This window comes from Mytilus edulis, chromosome 13, assembly GCF_963676685.1.
Source record: "Mytilus edulis chromosome 13, xbMytEdul2.2, whole genome shotgun sequence".
In the NCBI taxonomy this organism is placed as follows: domain Eukaryota; kingdom Metazoa; phylum Mollusca; class Bivalvia; order Mytilida; family Mytilidae; genus Mytilus; species Mytilus edulis.
In genome coordinates this window covers 61,903,779-61,928,207 of record NC_092356.1, presented here as the reverse complement: position 1 = coordinate 61,928,207, position 24,429 = coordinate 61,903,779, and the positions used below count along the sequence as shown (strand labels likewise).

Sequence of the window (24,429 nt, the reverse complement as noted above, 5' to 3'; positions counted from 1 at the left end):
ATTGGATGCAAAGTCACAAAATTTCTTTCAGTTAATTTCTACCTTCTCGGGAACACGATATATATATAGCGTGCTGGAAGGAAGATGTGTATTGCTCTTGTACCAATGATCATTCATTTTAACTTAAACCAAGGTTTTACATCACGACATTCTTGAACCCATGACAACATAGGCGGATCCAGGGGGCTTGGGGGGGGGGGGGGGGGGGGGGGGGGTAGGAAAAAAATTGGTTGATATATAGGGAATCACTGAAGCATGACTGGAGCCCCCCCCCCCTTTAGGAAAATTTCTGGATCCGCCATTGGACAAAGCTTGGTCAAGCATACATTATAAATTAAACCAGGCTTTACATCAATATATTTGCCGGTATATGATCACTTGCATTTTATATTTAATATTTATTTTATATTTAATTTATTTTTAAATCATCCTGCACTTTTATTTTTTTTAAGGCCTAGCCAGTTTGGATTAATGAAATATTTAAAATTACTCTCACTATTTCATAAGTTGTGTAAAAATGTCAATATTATTTTACGTATTGTGCTATTTTTATTTTACTTGGGCCTAGTCTACGTCATTCAGATCACTTTATTGTCACAACAAATATTGGACAATGGAACAAAATATTAAAAGTATTTCAAGACTTTTAACGTTGGCCGATGTCAAGAAATAAAACGACACAGTTCTTCAACTTCAAAATCACATCAAATCAAATCATTAAATGGTTGCGAATCCAAATTTTACTACAATATTTTGTCTCAACAGCTTGAAAATGACATGTCCCGGTCAGGACAAAAAAAGGGGAGGGGTTTATCTCTTGTTTATCATTTTAATAATGCAGCATGTTCATTGGTTTTCATTAATTGAATAAAATGCATACTATTTATTATACTTCATCACAGCAAAAGACAATACAGGTGTACTACTGAAAACTTCTCCTTTTTTTTTTTTTATCTAAATATAGATTTGAGTGTACCAGGTGGGCAATCTTTCTGCGATACAACAAAGTGCATGACTGTGTCCGTTTTAATTGACTGTCCTTAATTATGATGATTCGAAAGTCAGAAACGTCATCAATGTCTCTTTTCACAGTACGAAGCCGAATATCTGAATATTTTTATTTTCCTTTAATGAGCCCCAATAATGAACATGCATGTATTACAATATCAGACATTCAAGCTTTAAAAAGTATACGTAGTTATTTACGAGGGCCAGCATATCTGAGATTCTAAAAGTCATTTTAAAATGTCGTAGTTGTTTTTATTTCTTGTAATATGACAAACGAGCACATGCACAATGAGAACAAATTAACACCATCTTTACTTTTGTAACGTGATTCATGTACATGTATTGATAACACACACTAGTCACGAGAATTATATATATCTTATTTGTAAACAAAAGCACGTGAGAATATAAAAGATGATGTAGGATTACACAAAATTTCCTATTACACAGTCTTATGATTTGTTTATCAGCTCTATTTATAGACTTGGCACCTGGGTAAACAATTTATTTTAGGTTGCACACTGCGTAATTAATTTATCGATCTGTGCCATTAAAACAATAAGATATCCAATCAGGTACATTGGTACTTGTTACATCACAAGATCCATCAAAAGACCAAAGAAAAACTCTTTCAGGGCAATGGAAGCAGATTCTCAGGAAAAGATACCACTTTCTTAAGATGGTCCAAAAAGTCTATAAAGTTTGATTGTCAGACTAATTATAATCTAAAAGTTTTGGTTTTCTTAAAAATGACAGTTTTAGTACGATGTCGAGGGGAAATGGTAAAACATAGAGCACAAGAACTTGCACTTAAATGGCCGATAGGGGGATTGGTGATTATTCATGTTATCACGTTTTCAACTTTACCCAAATATAAGTATCCACTGATAAGAGATAAATAGGTTAATATGTCTGAAAAAGAATAAAGATATAGTCACCGAGTTCTGTATTTGGAGTGAAAACTTCTGCTTATAGGGTTCTTATCAGAATCTTTTTTATTTTAGGCGTACGATGTTCAAAATATGGAATATTGAACCGAAATCATTTACGATTCTTAAAAGAGATTATTGTGAAAGTGCAAATTTAAAATCTTTGCGCCAAATTCTCGAGAAAAATATATTTACTGGTTATAAATTATTACGTTGCCACGACCAATATCATTAGTTAGATGGTGTCTCTTGCAAAAACAAGTGACCCGACAATTTTGAATGATAATCTCGTGATCTGTTTTATGAAAAAATACCTTCAAAAATTTGGGCTTTTCAATAGAACACACAGTTTTCTTGGAAGATACATTGAAACAACACAGCATCAAATATTTGTCTGAATATATATATATATATATATATATATATATATATATATATATATAATGAAACACATGTAAAAAAAAACATAAGTCTAGCTGTTAATTGGTCGAAGTTTTCCGATGCGGATACATTTTATATTACCTAATCGAACCAATAGTTTGAATAACAGCTCCACCCGAAGGAACTATGGTAAATAAACGTTCATGCACACATCACCTTGTGACATAACACAATTTTAATTTATGCGAGTACCTGAATAACTTTAATGAATAATTTAAACGACATCAAATTTTTAAAGTTAAAATCTTTCCGTTGTTCTCGTCCACAGTGTATATGTAATGTAAGTCGCTTTACTTATATCACATGTACGCCGGTATGGGAAAACTGAACAATTCGAAAAGGAGTTATTTTTATACATGTTCATACTACAAAAAATATGGAATTTTACGGTGAAGTGCATGTGGCGGTGCTAAATATATTTATTGACAACTAATTTTCAACTCTAAATTACATTTAAATGCATTATGCTACATAGGTTCGTAGTTTACCATCATGATTTTAATCTAGCATTTTTCTACAATGCAGTATAGTATCTCTTAACAATCTGACCAAAGAGTAATTTAAATATTTTGCTTGTTAATGGTTTCTATATTTGATTTTCAAGCCCTTTTTGAACAATATTTGATCATTACCAAGAAGGGATTTTAGAACAATCAGATACAGCGTTAAATAGGGTAAATGCGGAACTTTTTTCTAAACGATGCTCATATCCTAAAACATGTTAAAATATGAACGTTAAAATATGTTAAAATGCAGTGGAAAACTTCATAATTCAAACTACACTGCAACTGTGTATAATACACTTTTATATGATAAAATATATAAACATAAGGTTCTGAATTCCCCCATAGGATGGTAGATCAAGGATTTTCATGCCACTCCTCATTGAATCGGGGAAGCATCCAACCATTTTAAATGGGGTCCTAGTTTACCCTGGATGAAGGGGGTACCAACCATATGTCCCCATTGTTTGACAAAAAAGGTGGTTTCCAACCCCTAGACCCACTCCACCCGGATGCCACCATTACGTGCATGCATATTGACCGGATATGGTGGATAGAAATTAATACATGACAGTCTGACGCTACTCACATTCATTCAAATAGAGAATACTTATAAACGTAATAGAGAAAGGAAGGTCATGATTATAGAGAAGTTATTTTACCGTGTACACTTTGTTGTACAAAATGTATTGATAGTTATTATAACAAAGTGGACTTCCAGTGCTATATTAGTATTTGATTGTTATATAACTTTAGTTTAACATTGCATATATAGATGTGTAGGAGTGAATAGGAATGAAAATAATCACCGTTTCCTTCTAACCCTTGTTAACTAAATGTAATGATAGAAAATCGGCTTAAAAATAAAATAATTGGCTACTTGTACAGAGATGACTGTGCGTACTCGTACTAACCCTTCCCATTCCATAATTACTGACAGATTATCCCTGGTTAGCTGAGAACAAACTTCATTCAGTAAAATGTTTGTGAACATGTACACCGCTCTTATCAAACAAACATGAAGCGAATTAGCTGTTTTCTCCTACTATGGACCAAGGTAAGTTTAAAAGGGGCATTATAAGTACACGAGTTACAGATTATAGTGCATTTAGTTGGTACAAACCCTGGAAGTTAATTTTTGACAACACTTGTCGCATTTATATGTAATGATATTCTACATATACATTTGCTTTTAACATCCATCTTCACTCGGTGCGTATTTTATAAGGCTTCATGGTGCATTTTGCTTATGTTCTTTTGGGTATTGAATTACTGTTTGTTCTTTCGTTGTATATTTATATATAAATGTAAGCCTTCGGCTTAAACCATTTTTCATTTGATTTTACAAGTTTTCCATCTTATTGATTCGCCAAGCCTTTTATAGCTGACTTTGCAGTATGGGCTTTGCTCATTGTTGAGGACTGTATATATACGGTGACTCTCTTGTTAAGAGTTGTCTTATTCGCAATCATATCACTTCTTTTTTTATATGATAATGCATGCCATTGAAAATTCACCAGAGGAACACGGCTACTGTACCCCATGCAGATAAAAATAAAAGCCATTCTGTTTAAACGAGATGCATGTAACAGGGCATGTAAATGATGGTCAAATACTGTAAATCAAAATTTTTAATTTGAAGACAAACTTTCATAATGATATAGATCAACGGTTTGGACGATGGAGCCAGTAGTCAATATAAAGGAACTAACAAGTAATGCAACTGAACGATGCAGTGTCTCTTTTCACAAATTATCTTGCGATTACAATTGATCGTAAGTTATACTGATATGTTCATGACTTATGATTATTTTTGTGAAAGAGCCCAAGTTACTTATACAAAACTGTATTCTACATATACCATGCATAAACTGTACTAGCCTTTGATATATCTGACATAAGTATACAGGTGTATTCATCCAGAACAAGTTATAGCCATACCAATATACCATCGGACAATGGCCTCTGTCTGAATCAATGTTTAAGTGCACATTCATACATTTCCTGACAGGAAGTGTAAAGTATTGAAACAGATCTTTGATAATGCCTTGCGGCAGATTATAAACACTATATCATTTATGTATCGCTGGTACTGTGTATAACGGGAACACGACAAGTTGTCAGGACACTCGCTCTTTAATGGAACACGAGAAAAAGTTTGGACACTCGCTTTCTACCGAACATGACAAAATATTAGAACTCTCGCTCTTTGCCGAAACTCGAAATAATGAGATGACACTCGCATCGGAAAACGAGAAACTGTTAAGACAGACGCCATTCTTAAGAACACAACACAATGTAATGCCACAGAAACAGTGTGGAGACACTCGAACTCTTTACTGAAACATGACATAATGGTAACAAAAAATCGCCTTTTATAACATGGTTCACGACAAAAGTCTTGACACGCGCCCTTTGATAAAACACTATTTGACTAAACGCCCTAAAATTTCTTGTTATAAACTGCAAAATACCAAAACTTTGAGACGCTTGTCAATAACTGAAACATGGTATAGTGATAACAAAACTCATATTTTACTGCATGACACACGACAAAATCTAAGGATGAAACACTACATAAAATTGAGAATGGAAATGGGGAATGTGTCAAAGAGACAACAACCTGACCAAATAAAAAACAACAGCAGAGGGTCACCAACAGGTCTTCAATGTAGCGAGAAATTCCCGCACCCGGAGGCGTCCTTCAGCTGGCCCCTAAACAAATATATACTAGTCCAGTGATAATGATGCATGACTTGCCCTTTAATGGAACACGACAAAATGTGAAGACACTTGACCTTTTCTTGAGTACGACAAAATGATAAGACATTTGACCTTTCCTGGAACATGACAAAATGTAAAGACACTCGTACAGAAACACGACTAAATGTGAAGACACGTGACCTATAATGGAGCACGACAAAATGATAAGACATTTGACCTTTTCTGAAACACAACAAAACTTTATGAAATATCTTCGTAACCACGCAAAGTGACAAAAGGTTTTAGGACGCTTGTTGAAATATGGCAAAGGTTCTGACGTTCCCCCTTTATCGAAACATTACAAAATGTTTGGCACTTCACCCTAGCTTTACTGAAATAAACTTTAAGACACTCGTCCTTTATGCACTTTATTGGAACACGACAAAATGTTAGACACTCACCGTTCGCTTTAACTGTCAAACTCGAGGACGCTCGTCTGTTATATATAGGAACACGAACAAAAACCCACTCACACTTTATTGGAACACGACACAACATTATGAAGTTTGCTACTTGACCAACCGTACAAGGAGGGTCTGTATTTTTCTATCTGGATGTTATTCCCGTGTGCTGTTTGTGATATTCCATACCTTCGATTATGGTTTAGTTTGATATTGTTATACAAGTTGAGATAACTCGGGTGTGAAAAGGGAATCACTATTGAAAGGAATCACTATTAAAACGCTGTTGCAAAACCTTTTGTAAAAAATATTTAGATGATCACATTGAATATTAAAGCAGGGTATTCTGACTTGTTTAATTTGGTTTTTTGATCTCCCTACCCAGTCAGTCATATTGAAAGGTTGATCCTGACTGTATAAATGTATATACAATTCAGTTTCAAACATGCATGATGAGACAATTTCAACTTAAATTGATATGTTATTTTTGAAATTTTAATGCATGGAGTATTTTTCTACTGATTACGGCATTTATAGTTTGGTATATGATTAAACAGAAAACGATGAAAGTGAAACTTGGTATGAATATCATGTTTTGATTTCAACGTATGTTACCGTAGTCATGCTTTAAATTCGTGATTTTTTTTAGTATTGCAGATTTTCTGATGCAATCAGATCTACGAATTGGCTCACATGAATTGAGCTTATACTTCAAGTGCAGTACTCCTTTTCTGTTCACAATTTACAAGGAAAATGTATCGGAATTATATTTTGGAATCGTTTGTTTGTATATTTTTTGGATTATTGATCAGCTGCGGTAAGTTCATCCATCCCCCAGAAGCTAGCATTCATATATACGACTTTATCGTTGTTTCAAGACGACATATGGCTAATAATACAAATATATAATAATGGTATTGGTTTTTAATTCTTTACGTATTGAGATGGTATCATAAAATACTGGGGAAAAAGCCCTTTCGTGAAAAGGTTAATTTGGTCGTTGAGTAGCAACATGTTCTTATATTCGTATTAACAAGTTATATTTATGGCAGCGTCTCGCTGTTGATTTGTCTCGTTTATAGACACCGTGATTTCATAATATGTATAAATAACCCACACGACGATAGTCCCTAATGGAGTAAGATAATTGATGACAGCTTTGACCATGTTATTGTAATTGATGACCTCTTGACCATGTTATTGTAATGGATGACCTCTTGACCATGTTATTGGATATTAATTAGTTTCCATCCTGCCTAGATCAGGAAATGTCTACAATAACATTCTGCTATAGGGAAGCATCATAAGTCGGACGGTAACACGATACAATGGGACCGATGTAAATATCTATCAAATCTAAAGTATTGAAAGTATATAAAATGTTACAGAATATTGTCCAGTCATTAGCGTGGTTTTTGTTTTGCTCCTCACCAAGGGGGAATGTGTTTTTTCTGTGCATCCGTTCGTTCGTCCGTCCGTCCATCCGTTAGGTCGTTTGTATCGCTTCGGTTAGGCAGCAACCATTTGATTTTCTAGGGGGGGGGGGGGGGGGCTATGGTTTTTTTTTCTGTACAAACTTTTTTTTCCGCCTTCGGCGAAGAACAATCTATTTTTTTAGCGACAAACCTAAAACAAGTTTTTTCTTTCAATTTTAGCATTACATATAGTGGTAGCTGAGGGTGAAACAAACAATTTTTTTTTCTCAGGGTCCAAAACAAATTATTTTTTTCACCAAAAACTGGAAACAAACTTTTTTTTCCAAAAAAAACCATAGCCCCCCCCCCCCCCCCCCCCCCCCCCAGAAAATCAAATGGTTGCTGCCTTAGTTATTGATGAAGTTGAAATCCTGTCAACTTGAAACTTAGTCCACATTTTCCTTATGATATGATCTTTATCGTTTTGACCCCAATTTCACTGTCCACTGAGCATCAACAACTATGAACACATTCTTGTTCTTGCTGTGAATTGTGAAAGACACCAGCCAGTTTTCTTTACCAAAAGTAAGCTATAGAAGGTTGCATCATGACAAAATATTCAACAGTTAAAACTAAAAAAGGGAAACCTAGCTATCGGCCTTTGCTAGAAACAACAAACGAGGAACAAATAAAGTAGACAGCAATAACGACAACCATTGATATCAAATGCTCCTGGGTTATAAATTTTTGAAAGCACCCAACCCTCCCCTAATCTGGGACAGTGGCGTTACAACACAACATAAGAACACACAAGGACTAGCTATGGGTGGTTTGCGTATACTAGTATTATCAATGGTAGTTGCATGAAGTAATTTTATAGGGTAAGACGAATGAAAAAAGTGCTTCATCAAAATGAAGGACGCACGGGATGTCTTCTTACATAGGGTTTATAACCTGACCGTTCATTCCCCTCCTTGTTAACATAACTGTTTGTTGTCGGTAGATCATTTTACATCTGTAAACTTCTTTACAAGTCAAATTACTGAGGTAAAACACTTAATTGTTAGTATTATGGTTGATTTAAATAAAATAGAGACGCTAAACCAAACAGTATGAGAAACAATACAATAAAGCGAATAGTTTATGTATGACTAGTTGTCACTGTAATATATCCACCATGCATACAGTTATGACTTCTAGTTGACCGAATAGTGTAAGTTCACCAAAGAAAAGAGGAGAATTTTATGCGTCAAATTTCGGACCCCGACGGCCTACATAAACCAATTTGATTGAAAACATTTGCATGCTTGCATCCAAGGGTACGCTAAAAATTCATAGCAATGATAATGTCGACTACAACATGAAACGAACTTCTATATATATATATAGAGAGAGATAAAATGCTACATATGATCATGTGAGGATGAACTAATTTTCCTATTCTATACATGCAAAAATGTTTTTGCATAGTTTGATAATTATGAAAAAAAACTTAGGTCATGACTATTTAGTTTGTAAAAAATTTAATAGTTGTACATTTTATGGTCACGTTTTAACGTTTTGCAGATTTCAATAGCGTACCAAAATCGAGGACTTTCTATACGTCCTAAGTATTTTAGCCCCTGTACCCTGTAAGGCGGAATCTGTAGTTCGCGTCCACTCGCTGACCTCTCTAATGGAGTTGAAATTCATCAAGTCATCAAGTGAGCATGATTTATTGTGTCTAGAGGTCGTTGATACCTGGTGTGAATGAACGGACATTCTCCTTTGTATGACCCGGTTTCCATGTAAATGTCTATAATGACCTCTGACCTTCGAATAAAAAGGTGAAGAGCCACATGTTCTTGAATGAAACAATTATTTTATGAATGGAGACTTCTACATTACAACTTAAATTGATACTATCAGTCTTTGTATTCACCAATTTCTTTTATACCTTTTATCGAGAGTTGTGGAGAACCCGTTCACTGCCCTCTTTACCGGACAGACCACTTTAAGGTCAGTAGGATACACTTGGACTAGTTAACAAGGTCAGCTCTATGCAGTGTATAGGACTTTTGGGGTTAGCAAAACAATGCATGTGTTTGAAGTTTGAAATATTACAATTTTATATAAAACATATATACATGAATAATTTGGGGCTTCAATAATGGAATGAATTCGACTCTAAAATCAACATACATAGGTTTCCTGACAAAATACTATACCACATCATAATGTATGAAAATTATGAGAAATGTAAAAAAAAAAAGGTAACACTAAATGTGACGTTGACCAATCATCTTTAACCTTGTAATCAGTATATTCACGTTTCCTTGTTACTTGGTATATTAATCTTTAACTTTCTTACCAGTTATATTCACCTTTAAAATTTTCTACCGGTTATATCCTGGTTATATTCATCTTTAACCTTTCTATACCTGCATGGTATATTCATCGTGGACCTTATTCGGTATATTCATCTTTAATCATGTTACGAGGTATATTCATCTTTAAATTTTCTACCGGTTATATTCATCTTTAACCTTGTTATGTGGTATGTTCATATTTGACCTTGTGACCAGTTATAGTAATCTTTAACCTTGTTATGTGGTATATTCACATTTGGCCTGGTGACCGGTTATATTCATCTCTAATCAGGTCAGCAGATATATTAATTTTAACCTTATTAATTGTTACCAGGTATATTCATCTTTAATCTTGTTACCGGTTATGATATCTTTGCTAAGCTTTGTTACCTATTCAGTTTGAGTATATTTTTGAATCTGAAGGTGTCGTACAATACCATTTGGTGAACTCATCACAACTACAACTGATAGATGATCTTTGTTTCTGCCGCCAACCTCTACTCAGATATTGTCAATTGTTATGGAATATTTGTGAACACTTATACTTGTATAAAGTCAGGATGTGGATTTTCTAAAATTATTCAAAAAGGAAATACGGGTAGAAAAACTAGATGTCAAGATTCTGCACCATCAAACTGAATTGCAACAAGTCATTGAATTAGTTTTTTTTACATATATTTTTTAAATATTTACGATAAACATCAAAAGAAATCTAGAAAGTGACCGAGTTTTGCATAAATTACAACCAAAGCGTTCTTAAACCCATTTACTGGTATTGGAAAGGGCATGCCCTTTATTAGACCAGTATTTATGTCAGCTAGGTATATTTACTAGCGATATTATAGATGTCTATATTTTTATGATATTAGAAAACTGTTTTATGCACAAGTTTTAATTTGTTAACAATAATTTTATTTAAATGTTTTAAAAATTAGCGTTTACTGTAAATATTTACAATCTGTATATCTAACCATGTTTATAAAATCCGTTTCAACAAAATATGAATTAATGTTTTGCAAAAATATGTTAATAATTTCAATTTTCATCATATTTTATAGTTATATGACACTGTTATATGTCAGTGAATAGAACTTATGTACATATTTTATTACCTTTAAACATTTTCTGAAAAAAGTACTTTTGTTGCGCCCCTCTTTATAGTTTATGTTTGTTAGTAAAAGATAACCTTGTTTTTATGAATGAAAACCATACGTTTCCCACGAAGTTAACACCCATCCTTAAATTTGTAGATCTCCACGCCTCGTTTCACAGAAATTTTGAACTTTACCCCTATTTTGTAAGATGTATGTCAATAACATTGCACTTGGACACGATTACAGGTAAAACATCTTTGATGTTTGATGTGTACTTAACAATTAAATATCCCGGATGAAGAAAAAAAAATATCTTGTCTCGTCGTGTTTTCGTTTCACGAACGGAAATGAAGTTTGAAACAGATCTGCAGCAACATATACGTCAAATACAGCCGACCACGAAATGAGTTGGCAAATTTTTTTTAAAAGATGCAAAACATACACCATGTATATGAATAAATAAATGAACAAATGAATTGATATACAAATAATTGAGACCATATGGTCGAAACAACTTTGTCCCCTGTGCCACAATGCAGGAAAACAGGAATAAAAAGGGGGGATTTCACACCAAATTTTTATAAGCAGCCATCTGGCACTCTCATATTTCGTTCCTGTCGTTTTTTACAAAATTTTTTTATCAAAAGATTATATTTCAACTGCCAATCAACCATTTAACTTGTGATTAGAGTTATGCCATTTGAAAATTTGAATATTATAAATACAGTCTATATTTCTTTTATCGGATTTTACAAACGTTATATCGAAAGTTTATACCAGTTTTATATTTATTTGTAGGAAGGAAGTGGTCATTTCGTGACTTGACCTGATTTAATGGTGATAGTCAGTAGGTCATTTTTAATTGTTAGGTCAGGGTTCGGACACTCTTAGGTTTTTCCAAATATGTTTCATATAGGGCTTAAACTTGAAAATATTTGTTTAAAGCGATTAATTTTACAAAGTATTTAACTAAATGTCGTTTTTTCAATTGAAAAAATTGTGTCACCTATTTCTTTTGAATTTAACAAATACTTAGAGATAGAACGATACCGCAACAATTTCATTTAAAGTTCTAAATATATAAAAGAAAAGGAGTGTTATTTAACATGATGATGATTACATCGAACATACAAAAACACGAATTCCACATAAATATTCTATAAAAATACAAGGCCATTTTTAATATCGTAATAATTTCACAAATAAAGGCGGTGGGGCTCGGTGGACCGTCGGAGTGATAAAATAAAAGCATCCACCAATAGATGGCCACTAGTGAACATGTGGAGTATAGGAAATAAGTATGTTGCGAAATTGACAATGAGACAGCTATTCGTCCATTTGAGACCTCGGAAAAAAATACTGATAGCATAAATAGATCTACACCGACGAATAAGTATACTTTTACATAACTCGAATAATTCAAGCCCTTTCCGTGTCCGATTTTCTCCCACACGAGGGCTTGAACTCCTTGTGATCATTGGCCGCGTCGCCTGCTCTCTGTGAGAGAGAGCCAATCAGCGGCGATCAGGATATGAGTCTGCGCAACTCTCTTGAAATTGTCTTACTAAACACGTGTGTTCAATTAACACAAATCCGATAATAATTATTTAACATCAATTAACATCAGTTTAGGTGTAACACCACTAATTCAGGCCCGGCCAGAAAGCACATACCAGAAAGTAGTACATATTTAACACAAAATAGTTCCTACGCATGAGTGTAACTTTCAAAATATGTAGAATATTTAGGTATTTTTGGTATCAAATGAAAGCTGAAGGACTGGTGATCATTGTAGAACACTTTTGGACTTTTAATTTTGAATAGTAAAAAAACTGCACCAAATTTTAAAAAGAGGGTACATTTTGTCTGTTTGTCAGATCTGAAGTACCTGTTTTGGTACATCTGAAGTTCCGGGAACCAGTTCTTTCTTATATGCAATGTAAGGTATGTTGATTTTTTCAGTACAAGACACCATAAAGTGTTGCTTTGAAATGCAATGATTGCCACTTTATTTGAACTTAAAATAAAAGAGGTGTGCCTGCTTGAAACGGAGGAATTTAACATAGAAAGCAATGGGACCATGAATTAGTGGTGTACTTCCTATTACAGAGAATCACCAGAAATCCAATTTTTAGAAGTTGTACCTATTCCAATGAAAATAAGTCAAATAGGATGTTAGTAATCATGTCTAATCATCTTTTTTGGGTCAACCGTCCTGCTTATGGGAAATTTAAGCTCTTAAATTGGCATACTCAAATATGTTAGCCTTTTATGGTCATACAACATGCATGCTGTTCAGACTTGACTCCAAGTTCTCATTTTTGCATTTTTTCTGATTCAAATCAATAAAACATGTATTTTATGACTTGTTTATGGAACAAAATAGCTCTTGGTCAAAATAATCTCATGATTTTTCAAGTTTTTTTGTTTTTCTTATGGTAGCCTTTTACAATCTAGGCAAATGGTATATACTCATATAAGAATTCTTAAATCTCACTGTACATGTAATTTTGGACCAGTTTAGCAAGTTATCTAGCTGAGGGATATATAAATTGCTCTTATTAATCTATGTTTTACCACAGAATTATATTTCATGCAAAAAAAAAGCCTTTTTTCAATTTCAAGAAAAAAGGGGGGATAATTTCTCATTTATGTCTTAAGTTTGGACTAATGTATTGTTATTTAATGAAGAACCTCTGATAAAAATATGACTATTAGTAAGCACATAGCTTTCCTAATAGAAATTAATAAATAAAACAATGATATTGAGAATAAAAAAAATATATTGGCCAATGGTAATATACATATGCAGTTTTCTTTGAATAACCCATATGTTACTACCAGTCCAATTTGAGCTTTAAATTAATAAAATAGTATTTGGACTAAGGCTTTATATGTTTTTTATTGCTTGAAATAGATCATAGAATGAAATAAAGTAATGCTCAAGTCAATATAGCAAGTTTGGTTCTGTTATAGGTGTAACACCACTAATTCAGGCCCGGCCAGAAAGCACATACCAGAAAGTAGTACATATTTAACACAAAATAGTTCCTACGCATGAGTGTAACTTTCAAAATATGTAGAATATTTAGGTATTTTTGGTATCAAATGAAAGCTGAAGGACTGGTGATCATTGTAGAACACTTTTGGACTTTTAATTTTGAATAGTAAAAAAACTGCACCAAATTTTAAAAAGAGGGTACATTTTGTCTGTTTGTCAGATCTGAAGTACCTGTTTTGGTACATCTGAAGTTCCGGGAACCAGTTCTTTCTTATATGCAATGTAAGGTATGTTGATTTTTTCAGTACAAGACACCATAAAGTGTTGCTTTGAAATGCAATGATTGCCACTTTATTTGAACTTAAAATAAAAGAGGTGTGCCTGCTTGAAACGGAGGAATTTAACATAGAAAGCAATGGGACCATGAATTAGTGGTGTACTTCCTTTACATCATTTATCATCAATTAACATCCGGAACTCCTCCTTCTTTAGCTGCCAATTTAAATCAAAATTCCCATATTGCAAAGCGGTGTGAATTTTCCGGTTGACGGTCTTGATCGAGGAAGACGTTCAGGCGTTAATGTAGCCTTCGTAGATCAGCGGAATATAACGACTGAATTATTCGGGTTAACTTTTACACGGTTATCCCAATCATGTGACCAATCCGTACTTATTATCTGCATGGTTGCATATTGCATCTTGCTCGATTCTGATTGGTTCATTTTACGTTTGATTTTCTGCTTCCGGAAACTGTTATAAAATTTTAAATTGCACTTTAATGAAATTGTAAAAGTATTTCAATTTTTTATACTTCCGTAAACGATTACACTTACAGAAATTATACAAGTGTATCGCCATAGTACGCTTCCGTAAACCGTTCCGTATTTGATCATTATTTGTATTGAATATCCTTATTATTTTAAACAAGCTCGTTTTAGTCTGCCATTTAACTTATATGTTTTTATTGAGTTAAAACTGAACTTCTTAGTAAGGTGCTTTTATTTAAATTTCATAATGGTGAGAGTACTGAGTTTAATATTTGTTTTAGTTGATTCCTTTGTTGCTAGGTGTTACTTCGAGGTATTTTCATTTGCAATTTTCTTCTATGTGAATCGTGAAACGACCTAGGTCTCTAGTTCGGTCTCGTTAAACAATTATAATAACATTTAAAACTAAAAAATAGTCCCTTTGCCGGATCCGCTTTGGATGACATTTATTCCCCTATTTGGAATATTCTATATATAAGTTAAAGTAGAAACGATTTCGAAACAATCTTGGAGTGAAAATTGCATACACGTTAATGTTTGTCTTTGTGTATTGTATTCTTTTTTTCAGTTTATTTCATTCACATGCTGATGATGGTCATTGTAATATCACTTTAAATTTCTAAAATATATATATTGAATGGTCTTCTCGCTCTTGAATAGATGGAGAAAGAACGTGTAATATTACCAAAAGTTTGAAAAAAATCACCAATTTAACTGATAGTAATGACGTTATCGAGAGAGAAAACTTACATAAAGATGTTAGCGTATTTTTTTCAATCATCGCGAATATTCTAGGTGTAATAATTTACCAATTGAACGATTATTGACTAGATCGATTCTGTATGCATCTGGAATATTCCAGTTGTATGTAGTCTATACCAGTTTATATGTAATACATTATTATGTGGTTAATACATGTATAGTAGCTTGAAAGCATTCATCGATCTAATTAAACATGTGTTTTAAAATGCATTACATGTCTATTCAGTACCTATGAACTATAGATGTGGGATCGACTATTTTTTTTAAAATTTGATCCCAATGATACTGGTATATTCTAGTACTGCTATATGTTTGGATACGTTGCATTCATGGTTAAACTGATGTAATTTTCTAAACCTAGAACTAGTTGTAAATCTCTAATTCGAACTCAAAGGAGATTAGACGCAATGTTCTTATTTTTCCCCTTCGCTGCATAATTCATCAATTCCATACATGCATTGTTTGTGTAAGACGAAGAAAGCTTCGTTCAATCAGTGGTTGTAAATCTGTTGCATATATAGTGCGGTATTTGATCAAAGTGGAATTATTGTGCAGTTCAATCGATAGTCTGTGACATTTAAAAGATGTAGAGAATTCTCAAGAAACTGCAGTCTGTTTAGGGATTGGTTTTAAATTCTTCAAGATGGCGGATTCCGTAATTCTCAATACCAAACAAAAAAAAAAGGAAAATGAAAGATGTTTGATAAAGAGATTCGATACATTATGGTTATACTAGACCATAGTATAGTTTTCATACTAGGAACTCATCCATATTAATATAACCATTTGAACTCGTATATTTTGGCCCATCCTTAAACATTATTTACCCAGCCCGAGTCGTCTGCAAGTATTTCCATCTTTATGCACCGCTTTATGGAACTATATCGCTTTTGTATTCCTGTTGTTCTATGGGAGACACATTGTGTATAATGGGACCTTTGGTTATCTATCATGTAAAATACTGACTACATTTACGATACGATTATCATTATTTGTAATTCCCACTCGTTCCATTTTTCAGTGAGACTTAAAATCTCCCACTTCACTGGTTTATTGTAATGCTTTTACCAATTTTGAACTAAATAAGATCATGTTATATTTGGACTTCATTGAGTAAGGATAAGGGTCTCCCGTCAGATTCAGTCTCGGTTTTGTTTTATATACTTTTCATCCGTTAACTGACGAGTTATACCACTAGTTATATTTCTTCAGTGTGTATTAAGGCAACAACAAGTCTTTCAATAAAGAGAACAAGTTATATCTTTGAACCCAATACCCTGAAGGTGATACTCTCTCTGACTTAAGGTTACAACTTTTAAAAGTACAAGTTCGCTCCTATTGAGACGATTCCACTATGAAAAGACATCATGAAATCAATGATTTTACTGAATCAAAATTCAAACCATGCAATTATCAAGTAAAAACCATCTTAGCCTTAGATGTGTTATATTACTTAATTGACCTAGAAGTCCTTTTTCAACATTAAACCAGAGTTCGAATTTAGCGTGCGAAAATCTCTTTTCTTATCTGCTTCTCACGAGCTGTTGGAGAAACGTAAAGAGTAAGCCCAGTAAATTACTTTGTTCTAATTAAAATGCATTAATTATTTTTAGAAATCAGGTCATTTTTTATCTGTCTGAGTATTTAGGTCAGACACCCCAAATTTTCAATGTTTGGGCGGTAACTTGAACTAAATCGGTAAATGAAGCAGAGAGATATACATCGAAATGTGTACCACCATGCAGAATGCCTCGATTCGCTTAATTTGGCGTGTAAAATACTTGTTCTTGTGCAGCGATGTACTTTTTAAAGGTACTTTTATATACAGCATTCATCTCGAGATCAAAAACCCGCTGCTTTTCTATTGGAAATGGATTATTTAAGGACTACCCTAAATTATATCCAGACTCGAATATACAATTTGATGTTGAGGGATGGGAGCGCTCTTAAAAATTAAAAAGTTAAGAGGATCATATTACGACCAAAAAAGGGCTATGAATGCGCCTATAAATTATTGCTTTTCTTGTTTGGGATGGGTGCACCCAATCTGAATTTTCGCCAGCTATCTTTCGGTAAAACATACTTCAAAGGCAACGTTTGATTTTACATGAATCAAATTCAAAACTTAATCAATATAAGTTAAAGTCAAGTGTTGACCGGTTTTAGATTTATATATGTCACAAGTACATTAAACACAGGTGTAACGAAGTCTAGTAACATGCAGTTCGAGAAGTGACAATCAGCCACGATTTTATTCCTATATTCGGCTCTTCTACAAATTCACCAGGTGTCCATGTTTAGACCAACGCGTCGTAATACGTCACAATCTGTTGTAACATGATGGAGTTGCATCTGTTTGATATAGATACACGTGCATGTTAGGGTCCAACCTACATTTACATGCAGTCAAAACTTGTGATAACTTTCCATGACGTCAACTATAAGCGTCCATAGATATTGAATTTAAAAATCTTCTAAATTAGTACACATTCATCTGAGATCTTTTATATATATGTCGGTATATAAAACTACTTTCTGTTAAAGTTTGTATTTGTTTTGTCCTGCGTCAGAGACACTTTATCTCAATTGACATCGACAAAGTTAATGGTTTATAGAAAAGCACTAAACTTATGTACACGTAGTATAGTTGAATGGCAATATATAGATAAAAAACAAGAATGTAGCCTATATATCAGAGAGAGAAAATGAATATTTCAGATAAATTCTATAGCATGGTCATTCGTCAAATCGTTGTAAAACTGATACATGCATGTATTTTTGAATTATTGCACATATTTTCGAATTTGTAGGGTTTACAGATCTTTTTATAGACGAGTGTCTTCGAGGCGTAATCATCGAGATTCATGTATGATAAATGCATAAACCTCTTACAGCTATCTCTAAACAGCCCTTTTGCAAAGCCGGAAAAATATCTTTTTTACGGTATTTTGCTATTTGTCCGGCCAAAAATATCATGATGAAGATTTAACATCGTTTTTAAGGAGATAAATAAAGGCTGAGGAGTTATGAGAAACATGGTCCTACATCAATTATGTCAAAAATCCTTGGTCTGCTCATTGTCTGAGTTTAGTAAAGTTGTATTTTATTTATTTTACTTTGTTTTTAGATTGAATGCTTTTGCAATGGAATACGTTTATAGAATGTCGTCCATTTTGGTCTGTTTGTTATTATATTCATATATGTTCATATTGCACACATTTTTTTTGTCTCGTCTGAATATGAACTATAAAAGTCAAGTGTAGCATAACACACTCATTTGCATTCTGTAGTGTTGTCAGTAAACTATCGCTTTCTGTTCATGGCATGTGCACGCGTTCGTTCGCCCTTTAGTTTGACTTGGTGTGTTTTTCCATCGTTTATGACCAATTTGTCTATGGATTTTCCCATCGTTTATGACCAATTTGTCTATGGATTTTTCCATCGTTTATGACCAATTTGTTTATGGATTTTTCCATCGTTTATGACCAATTTGTCTATGGATATTTCCATCGTTTATGACCAATTTGTCTATGGATTTTTCCATCGTTTATGACCAATTTGTCTATGGATTTCGAACGTAAAGCAAACAGTAATCAATCAATCTATAGAATTTGGATTGCTGTGAAATGTCAACTGAGACACCACTTTTTTATAAACACAAGCTTTTGTAAGAAACAATGTGAAAACTATGTCATTTGTTTATTAACGATGTATTCTTAAAACTCAGATTTCTAAAGAAAATCCAGTAACAGCATTTTTGTGCACTTAACAATTTATGAGTAACGATTAGAATTCTGCGTTCGTGGAAGAATGTATATGCACGCCTGTTAAATTTAGATAGTCTTATCTCTGAATAATTATAAATAAAAGCTGTAGAAACAATCTGTGGAATGCAGCCATTGCTAACAGACTGGGTTACGTCGACTGGATAATAATAACTTCACCTTCTAGCGGGTTTTGGTCATTGTGGGATTTCTTTATTAAGAACATTAAAAATAATCACTAACCATTCCATATTTGGATATTAATTCAATTAAATTTCCGATTGAACACTTTGACTGATACAAAACTATAGCTTTTTATACGCCCGTCAAAATTGCCTCATGTAACGAAGTCCTTGACCTCATTTTCATGTTTGAGTGACTACTTGAAAAAAAAAAAATTCTCTCTTATTATAAGTAATAAGATAACATTATTTTAAATGTGCGTACCTTGCAAGGTCCTCATGCCCGTCAGACAGTTTTCACTTGACCTTGACCTTGACCTCATTTCATGGATCAGTGAACAAGGTTAAGTTTTGGTGGTCAAGTCCATATCACAAATACTATAAGCAATAGGTCTAGTATATTCGGTGTATGGAAGCACTGTAAGGTGCACATGTCCAACTGGCAGGTGTCATTTGACCTTGACCTCATTTTCATGGTTCAGTGGTTATAGTAAAGTTTTTGTGTTTTAGTCTGTTTTGAGTATACTGTATGCAATAGGTATACTATATTTGCTGTATGGAATGATTGTAATGTGTACTCGCTAGATGGCAGGTGTCATCTGACCTTGACCTCATTTTCATGGTTCAGTGGTCAAAGTTAAGTTTTTAGGTTTTGGTCTTTTGTTCTAATACTTTATTCAATAGGGCAACTATATTTGGTGTACGGATATATCCAATGATCTATATGTCGGTCCTGCAGTTTTTATTTGACCTTGACCTCATTTTCACGTTTCATTGCTCAGTGTTAAGTTTTTGTGTTTTGGTCTGTTATTCTGAAACTAAAAGCAATAGGTCAACTACATTTGTTGTATGAAAGAATTGTTAGGTTAGCTGTACATGCCTGACTGGCATGGTGCAACTGACCGTGACCTCATTTTTATGGTTCATTGGTCAATGGTTAGTTTTCTTGGACTTTACACACTTCTTTGTTATATTAATCTTAAGATCTGTATACTTTTTGGTTTTGATTCAAAAATTTATTTTAGTGATATTTAGTTTTTTGTAAAACAAAAAGAGGGGGGTTCACATGTCCCGCCGCATCTCAAAAACAATATATGGTAATTGCTTAAAACTTTCTCAGAAACTATTTATGATTATTGTATAAAACTTCCACACAAGACGACGGACGTATCATGCGCTCATGCGCAGCTGTTTATTCCATCTGCAACACGTTTAGATATACTACTCAGTTGTGTCAATAGAGAAACAAGTATTGAATCTGAGATCAATGATAGGATTATGGTTTGATAAACCATAGGTTTAGATTGGTCACAACATCAAGTTATATTTTTCCAATAATTCAATAGAAAACTTATATGTGCACAATCTGCATCATTTTAAAATCGACCGACCAGTCTAGATGTCCTATCTGTTGTAATTGGCGGGAAATATTACACATAGGTCTCCAACCCTTATACGGAAACCAATCAATGTTTATAGGTGAACGTTCTGCGGACTGGCGCGTTTTTATTGCCTCAGCTTCCTGATAATTTCATTGTAAGATTTTATTGAAAATAAATAATTAAGCACAATTAAAGAATAGAAGCAACTTTAGTTATTGCGACAGGAAATAAAGGCTATATATACTATGTTTTATGTCTTTGAACCTTATTTTAAAAGGCCATGGTCAAAACAGTATAATTTGTTTTGCATTTTATTTTTATTTTTGTTTTTTGTTTTTGTTATTTTTTTCATTGGTAACTGTTTCTATACATATTAGTTGATAATATAAAATAATAAAAGTAGTTCTGCACTTTGAAGTGGAATAAATGCCAATGTAAACAATGCGCTGCAATTTATTTGCTAAGGCATACAATCTATAGTATCCGGGAAAAAAAGTATTCATGTAATTAATAAAATAAAAAAACAAACAATATTAGCGTTGGCGTGCACCATCAGATTAATCTTTATTATTCCGCCCGGAATGTTTCACGTTATAATGAATACACGGACAGTTCATGCTTTGTCGGTATGTTTTGTCGAGGAGTTCTGATGCACTTTGCAATAATACAATCCTTGTATATATGACCATTTCAGAGTGCTCCGTTAAACACACCCTCATTTTATGTGGTAGTAAAGGAGAACTTGTATGGGCTTTGATCATTGTTGAGAGCCGATTGGTCAACTATAGGTGTCATTGGCAATCATACAATTTTCGTTCATTTTTTTACATACAGTAGGCCGTTAGTTTTCTCGTTTGAATTGTTTTACATTGTCTTATCGGGGCTTATTATAGCTGACTATGCGGTATGGGCTTTGCTCATTGTTGAAGGCCATACGGTGACCTATAGTTGTTAATGTCTGTCATTTTGGTCTTTTGTGGATAGTTGTCTCATTGGCAATCATACCACATCTTCTTTTTTATATACAAATCTTCTTTTGATATTGCATGCTTCGTTAATAAATTATATGCTGATGCAGTGTAAAACAGTTTTCACTCAATCAGTTACTAGTATAAATAAATCGGTCTGGGCCTTTTGTAGCCGACAATATATACAGCCTGAGATATTCTCATTGTTGAGGAGTGTACGGTGGCTTATAATTGTTTATATCATTCTCATTGTTGAGGGGCGTACGGTGGCTTATAATTGTTTACATCCAATTCATTTGAACTTTGGTGGATATTTGTCTCAATGACATTCGTACTATATCTACGTACTTTTATTATAAGTGGGTTGGGTGACCTAACGGCATGGCAAAGCTAGGTAACCGGGGTACCCACATCTTTGCATCCACTATTACCACCCCACCAATACGTTGTAACGGTGATGGGTTATATCGCGTTTTCTTGAGGCTTAACTAGGGCGTATCATTGTTTGTCGAGACAGAGTAATATAAACAAAGTTTAATACTATTGTAAGTAGGTTTATGAGTTTATTAGATGGTTCAATATGGTGATATGTAGTTGTTCATTTTTATCGATATTACTAGTATAGAATTAAATTCGGAAAACACTCAATGAGACAGCACCAGAAGGCACATACAAAGAGACCATTTTACGTGGCATTTTATGAAAGAAAAGTCTCATTCTAAGGTGACCCATAGTTGTTAATCTCTATATAATTTGGTCTCTGGTGGAGAGCTGTCACATTGGCAATTATAAAACATATTTTTTATTTTTATTTTTATAGATGTCTCAACGAGATTGATTTTCTCGCTTGAGCCGGAACGGCGAAAGTGAGAAAAGCAATCGAGTTGTGGTGACCAATGATAATCTGTTTATTGCTATTTTACCTAATTTAACAACGTTGATAATTCATTGACAACGGGTACGTGCTGCATTTGTTTCTAGCGATAATTTTTCATATCTCTTGACTCCGTTGAGAAAGGAAAGATTAAAGGAAAATTTCGTAAAATATTCGCGATTATCTATAAATATATGGGAATCCCATCCAACTTTTTGTCGAGCCTTCGACTTTAGTCGAAAAAGCGAGACATAGCGATCCTACATTCCGTCGGCGTCGGCGTCGTCGTCGGCGGCGTCCACAAATATTCACTCTGTGGTTAAAGTTTTTGAAATTTTAATAACTTTCTTAAACTATCCTGGAAATGTACAAAACTTGGCCAGAAGCTTGTTTATATGATCAGGAGATAGTATCCAGAAATAAATTTTGTAAAAATAAAATTCCATTTTTTCCGTATTTTACTTATAAATGGACTTAGTTTTTTTCTGCCAGGAAACATTACATTCACTCTGTGGTTAAAGTTTTTAAAATTTTAATAACTTTCTTAAACTATCCTAGAATTGTAAGAAACTTGGCCAGAAGCTTGTTTATGATCAGAAGATAGTATCCAGAAGTAAGTTTTGTAAAAATAAAATTCCATTTTCCCCGTATTTTACTTATAAATGGACTTAGTTTTTCTTCCAGTTAACATTACATACAGTCTGCAGTTAAAGTATTTAAAACATTTTTAAGATTTTTAGAATAGCCTGGATTTTTACCAAACGTTGACAGAAGCTTCTGACAATCAAATGATAGTATCGAGAGGAATAATTTTATTGATTTTTTTTCATCCTTTTTGATGAGTGTGTGATTAACAGCAAAAGTAGGCGAGACACTGGGTTCCGCGAAACCCTTACAAATTTTGTATCCCATTATTCGCCGATTGCCTGTCCGCAAGTTCGTATTTTCAACCAAGTGTTCGGGGTTGTCAAGTACGAGCAGTCAGGTATAAGGGAGAAGAAAAATGCATCCTTCCAAATAGTATTAAAATAAGTCACCCTTCCAAATATAATTGAAAAAAGTTAACTGTCTAAGTAAGAAGCGTAGAAATAACATTATTAGTTAAGTCTGTATATTGTTCATTTGAATAATGACAACAAAAAATAATGGTCAAATCCTTGAAAATTCATCCTCAAACATACTATTCCGTTCACGGAAATATTAATCCCCTCAAATAAAATACCTAAATACAAACAAAAAAACGAACAATCGGGGGAGGGACACAAAACTTGAGAAATGAATATTACAAAAACCAGCAAGTCGACTAACAATCAAACACTTCCTCCCAACTTAAAACAACAACAACAAAAACAGAAATATTTGTATATAATATAGCATTAACATAAAATCTTAAGGATATTTTACATTATTTGTAAAATGCGTGGTATATGTTAGACAAGATGTTGTATTGTATGTGGTAAGAAGTAATAATAAAAGTTTGATCAAAGGCCAACGTTCTATGGCTGACATAAAGTGGCGACATCTGGTGATCATGATGAAGGCGGGATTTTTACGTCAGATCATGTGACGTTATGACATGCAGATGTTGGCATTTTGTCCCGAATATGTATTTCTTCATGAATGAAAATATTTGGTAAATGTCCCATGTCTGTGACTTATTGTTCCATTCAGATACTGAGTATATGATAGTCGATATGGCTCATATATCTTGTCTACAGTGATCAAGTTATAGCTTCATAAAAAGCGTGCCTCTGTTCCCACCATTTTATATTTTATAAATACACGATACAAAAATAATTCTGAAGTGTCATCCTCAATGGGCCATAG

At 33.5% G+C, this 24,429-nt stretch overlaps 1 protein-coding gene across 1 annotated transcript in view; it reads left to right on the top strand.

Annotated features, from left to right (window-relative positions):
- Positions 1-24,429, top strand: part of LOC139502149 (nucleolar complex protein 2 homolog) — a 171,548-nt gene that overhangs the window by 112,893 nt on the left and 34,226 nt on the right. The gene's annotated exons all lie outside the window — the stretch shown is intronic.